The following is a 6,027-nucleotide window of genomic DNA, read 5'->3' on the forward strand; positions in this document are numbered from 1 at the left end:
GCAGAGTGATATGTGAGAGGTCATGATACTTTGGTGATTCGTAGTGACGATTAGCAGTCTCGGATCACGAGTGAACCAAGACACACAAAGGCTCGAAAGTAAACGAAGTTGCGACCGTAGCACGCCATAAATCATTGTGTATTTTCGTGGTGCAGTCCAGTTGGTTAGGTTAAGGGATTTACTCTGTTATATGCTGTAATCAGGCAGTAGTTGAGCATTATGTCTCTTTAGCTGAGTCACTCTGGGCCTGTTTCATAGGAGCAAATTGCGCCTTAAACTTAAATAACGCCTAAAGTATACCTTGAGTAATTAGGACATCCTATTTCACTACTTCAGTAAATACGTTAAGGCGCCTTAATTTTAGGAATACTTAAGTACGCCTTAAGTTAAGGAGCTCCTTAAGTTGCTTCTAAACGTTGTGAAATGAGTTGAGTACTTCTTAAGTATACCTTAAGTAACTCCTTAAGTTGCTCCTAAATTTAAGGCGCCTTAAATTAAGTATCCTTGTGAAACAGGCCCTCTGTGTGCACCATTGCATTTCTCCTCATCTATTTAGTGTAAGTAACTCAGAATGGTTATCCTTGCACTCTTGAAGTTATTTGTGCCCTTAAGCCATTAGCTATGCCCTTACACATTTGCACGCATATACAAAGGCTTTTCTGCGCCTTGGATAAGCTTTAGATGGGAGTCAACTTAGGCACTTAACAACACGTCGTTCGTTGTCTATCAGACCGCCGGGTGCGAGTCCGGTTTCCGTCCGACGGAAACCTCCCGACTCGGGTCTGCTGACTACCGAGAACACCTACAACGTGGTTCTACCCGTAAGGTAGAGGATGCGTTCCGTCCGTGTCTCGTATTGGCATGGGGATCGAGGTTTTCCTGCAGTCTTCCTGGCGTCGTGGAGTTATTACCTATGATCCCCCTGTTCCTGGTCGTGTTTGGATTCAGTTTGAGAACGATGATTCCCCGCAGTCTGTATGTTTATCAGACGTTACGTGGCGCCGGCCTGATACCTCTGGTTCTCCCTCGCCATCGTTATCCCCCGGGCGCCAAGGGGGGCGTGATGGGGCTGACTCATCATCGTCTGATCCGATTATTTATGAGTTGCCCAGTTTGATTGATATGAGATTTAGAGTCCTGTATGATATAGTTTATTCTCAACGGCGACGACCTGTGCGCCGATGATTCAAGGGTCCAGTACGTGATATGCGTGCCTCGGGTCGGGTTGACGTTGAATGGGATGATGAGTTCGGTAAGATCGAGACTCTTGATTTCTGGGCCTGTGAACATAGATCGATGTTATGAGCTTTGCTCTTTTTCACCGAGTATTATCGTTTTAGGTTTATAATCTTCAAGTTTATAGTATGGTAGATTTTGCACAGCCTGTGTGAAACAGGTATTACCACTGGCTTGTGCATGCGTGCGGATGCTTCAGCTAGAACCGAAGTTCGGTCCAACCGAACAGGCGGGTTCGGTGCAATCTGTTCTTGCTAAGTGTCGAGAATTCCGTAGCCATCTTGACTCAAGTTTGAGTTGTGTTTTGATAACCCTCGTTAATCCTATCAAAGAGCGGACGGATAATGGAATGAGCAGAGGAAGTCCCTGTGTTTCTTCTAGTTTTTGCGCACAAGACTTGTGCGAAGCGCTCTGCCTCATCAAAAGGAGTAACAATAAATTTGTGACGTCTTGTACAGTAAGAAAAAAGCTTTGCGGCGTGGTGTAATTCTTTCCTTACAGTTCTGTTATAAACTTCACTCGAGTTCAATCACTCCCATATCTCCGGAAGTTGTCCACCCCGAGTCTACCAACCTAATATGAGAATGACACCCTGCAATTTGTTTCAAGTGTTGCTGATTAGTGGCCTCCTAGTTAAGCCCCAACTAGCGGAGGTGGCTGCCCTTGGCAATTACGCTGGATATGATGATGACTATCGCTTCTTTTGCATTATGACTGTGAAGAGCTCGTCTGAGATGCAACTTACGCCGACGTTGAGCTGGACAGGGGAACTAATTGGGCCAAGTGCATCAACGCCCAATTTCTCTATGCTTATCGAAAGTGTTCGGCAAGACTAACCGAAGTCAGAACAATGTCCATATACTTAGCCAAGTTGGTTTTATTGCTCGACCGGAAGAATCCACCGATGAATGTCTGAATGAAGTAGCAGAAAGGGTCGGTCTAGGTGATCATTGTCGCTGGAATGCATACCCGGAGAATGGTAAAATGGTTCTTGACGGTTGCGATGCACACTGGGACCTAGGTAAAGTCGACTAAGATATCTTCAGTCTCGAGGCGCTGCTATAGTTGTCGCTTATTCAGACGAGACGTCATGATTAATCCTGTCTACTTTTCTCTTTCGTATACTCATTATCAGATTTATTGATAAATGGTCAAGAACTTCTGAGATTACAAGATATGTCTGTGACGCGTCCGATATTCGGTTCTGAATCAAAACTTCTGATCTGTGACGTAAATCGGGAAGTCCGTATTCTTGCAGCTCGTTACATTCCGAGAGTCGTACGTATTTCAGAGGTTCTTATTTGGATCTTAATCTTCGGTCTATCCCATCACTAGTTGTAGTAGAATCTAGCGGAGCGATTCACACATAGGTGTCTGTCAGACATGTCCGCCACAGCTAATAACTGTGGCGTACGCATGTGCATTCTATTTAGTCCTGTGCACACTGCTGCCGTATTCATTAGTCCCGTCTTGACTGATACTGTATCAGCAGTCTCCATCATCTTGCGTTCATAGCGGGCTTTCTCGAGTGAGCCACAGCATGGTGCCCAGACCCAGGAACACCTTTTCAGTGGGTTCTACCCCTTCTTGTGGCCCCACGAGTGCCCCCTCTGACTCCCCTGCATAATGCAGGGGAGTCAGAGTCGCGGATGGGCCCTCTCGACTCGTGCAAACTCTCTCTCGCGGATTGCTAGGACTCGTCAAAGAATATTCTAGCACTGATTCTACCCCTTGTGTAGATGTGACCGCCATCCAAGCTCCGAGTACGTGCTCCTTCGAGCAGGAAGCCAGCCTCCGTCAGTGGCCCCAGCAATTTCCGATCTCTGACGGGAAGGTCCAACTCCCGCCTGGTCTACTCGGGGAATCTCTAGCCAAGGTTCATGACCATGAGGGTCATGCCGTGCTCTGGGCTCATCTACAGGAGTACATTGATGCTCCGGCTTTGGGCTCCGCCATCAACCACTTCTCCTTTGACACCTATGCCCGCGGGAAGTCCTTCCCAGTAGACCTTCAATCCCTCTTCCCCGGAAGTTCTATCTCCTGACCTCCATTCCCATTCGTTCGCTTGCACAGTGACATTGCAGGTCCGTATCTCAGGTCAGTCGATGGGCCGACTCGCTTCTATCTCATCTCCGCCATCGAAAGCTACTCCAAATTTCTGATGGTCCGATCCACTCAACATTCTCCCACTTCCCAGGACGTTTGTACACTACTCACATCCATCGGCCACACCTTCCGGGTCCGGCCCCTTATGCTCCACATCAACAATGGCACCCAATACTCTAGTCTTGCCATGGCCAATTTGGTTCGATCGTGGGACGCAATTCGTTTGTCCACCCCACGTGGTTCTTCACCATCAAATGGACGCGTTGAGCGAGTACGCCTTTATCTCAATGAATACCTCCGTACCCATCACACCGGCAAAGACATATCCTACACTACTTTCTGTGACCTTATTCGGCATGTGGTCTACTCATGAAATGTTACTAAACGCCGAGGTGTCAGGCCCCACTCTATGGTCTACACCTTCCCTACTTCTATGGGTATGCTGCATACCGTATGCATGTACCTCGCCAGTGTCGTCGTGGACTGTCCTACGTTGAGCCCTTTGTTGTCGATCCTCCATTGGATAAGACGATTCTTGTTGAGACCCGAGTATTAGTACGTTGCCCTACTCAAGTCTCCCAACTTGACTTTCGCTGGTATACCGCTATCGTCATTCGCCAATTGAGTCCCAACGTGTTCAGAACCAAGGGTGACGTCACTGGACGCGAAGTTTCCACTCATAGTCGGGACATCAAACTCTTCCAGACTGATGACTCTCTTCCCGATAGTGGCGGGCCGACACTCTTGCTCATGCTCGTTCGAGCCACTCTGGCTTCCCTCCAGGGGGAGGGGGCCATCTGTCTGATTGTCACTTCCCACTGTTATAATCAAATTGATTAAATCAATTTACATACAATGGAACGGAGCCGTTGAGACACAAATGTTTGCTGCAGCATCGTCTCGCTGGAATGGTCTAGTTGGTTATGACGACTGCCTAACACGCAGTAGGTCCCGAGTTCGATTCTCGGTTCCAGTATGATATAGTCCTTTTACAGAAAGCGTGTCGCTTTGTATCAATACATGAAGTACAACGACGTCATCGAAAGATGACTTACAGCTGCGGAAATTCCTAATCGACCACCTCACTGCAATGCCCTTCCCATATTGTATCACTCCGCGCATGGCACTCCTAACGCGCGCACCTCAACCATGCTATCTTACGTAGTGAACTGGTACTACAGCGCACCAAATCTAGGAATAAAACGGTGCATCATCGCCTCATCACCCAATTTCACGCGACGTTCGCGGGGGTTGGTATGTGTCGTGGAACGGTTACTCCATGATCAAGTGACTTGGTCTCGAAGCCGCTAGACGCACGCAATACGATAGCCGCCAACAATCAACCCCAGAATTTCATCCAGTGAAGCTCATTTTGGGGTGATTGGGGACACGTAGACTGGAGATTCGTAATAAATTTATTCTTACCACTTTTCCTGCTAAATAGTTTGTGTCACCACTATCTAACCTATAACTGGCCGCGTTCCGCCATATTCCATTCAAAGAGTGCTTGTAAATGCTTCTCATGTGCCATTCTTCTCGTTACAGTGGGGGAACTTGCGATTGAGGGTGACAGCAGAGTGATATGTGAGAGGTCATGATACTTTGGTGATTCGTAGTGACGATTAGCAGTCTCGGAATCACGAGTGAACCAAGACACACAAAGGCTCGAAAGTAAACGAAGTTGCGCCTGTAGCACGCCATAAAACACTGTGTATTGTCGTGATGCAGTCCAGTTGGTTAGGTTTCGGGATAGCACTCGCGTGATCCAGGTTCGACCCTCGCTTTACGACACAGTGCGTCTAAGTGTGTCCATTATACAGCTAACATGAGCGATTTTCTATCAATTGACTTCAGACTCCATTGATCAAGTTGGAGAATACGACGTTGGCATCGTCGTAACCCGGGATCGACTATCGGATGATCCAGATTTATTCTAGGTCCCTCCGTATCCCTTGGACAATGTTCTGACCCGGGAAGCTTCGTATTCGCCAGTGACGGTGGGGAAGTGCCAAATCCTTGGAAGTGAACTTTGTCCAGGGGGAGGGGGCCATCTGTCTGATTGTCACTTCCCACTGTTATAATCAAATTGATTAAATCAATTTACATACAATGGAACGGAGCCGTTGAGACACAAATGTTTGCTGCAGCATCGTCTCGCTGGAATGGTCTAGTTGGTTATGACGACTGCCTAACACGCAGTAGGTCCCGAGTTCGATTCTCGGTTCCAGTATGATATAGTCCTTTTACAGAAAGCGTGTCGCTTTGTATCAATACATGAAGTACAACGACGTCATCGAAAGATGACTTACAGCTGCGGAAATTCCTAATCGACCACCTCACTGCAATGCCCTTCCCATATTGTATCACTCCGCGCATGGCACTCCTAACGCGCGCACCTCAACCATGCTATCTTACGTAGTGAACTGGTACTACAGCGCACCAAATCTAGGAATAAAACGGTGCATCATCGCCTCATCACCCAATTTCACGCGACGTTCGCGGGGGTTGGTATGTGTCGTGGAACGGTTACTCCATGATCAAGTGACTTGGTCTCGAAGCCGCTAGACGCACGCAATACGATAGCCGCCAACAATCAACCCCAGAATTTCATCCAGTGAAGCTCATTTTGGGGTGATTGGGGACACGTAGACTGGAGATTCGTAATAAATTTATTCTTACCACTTT

At 47.7% G+C, this 6,027-nt stretch overlaps 2 non-coding genes across 2 annotated transcripts; both read left to right on the forward strand.

The window, feature by feature from the left end:
- Positions 1 to 4,244: 4,244 nt before the first annotated feature.
- Pmar_PMAR015487 lies at positions 4,245 to 4,318 on the forward strand. Its single transcript has one exon. It is a non-coding gene; the product is annotated as a tRNA-Val (tRNA).
- Positions 4,319 to 5,498: 1,180 nt separating this feature from the next.
- Pmar_PMAR015488 lies at positions 5,499 to 5,572 on the forward strand. The gene has a single exon. It is a non-coding gene; the product is annotated as a tRNA-Val (tRNA).
- Positions 5,573 to 6,027: the final 455 nt, after the last annotated feature.

The sequence above is a fragment of the Perkinsus marinus genome (assembly GCF_000006405.1).
Source record: "Perkinsus marinus ATCC 50983 genomic scaffold scf_1104296972014, whole genome shotgun sequence".
NCBI classification, from domain to species: domain Eukaryota; phylum Perkinsozoa; order Perkinsida; family Perkinsidae; genus Perkinsus; species Perkinsus marinus.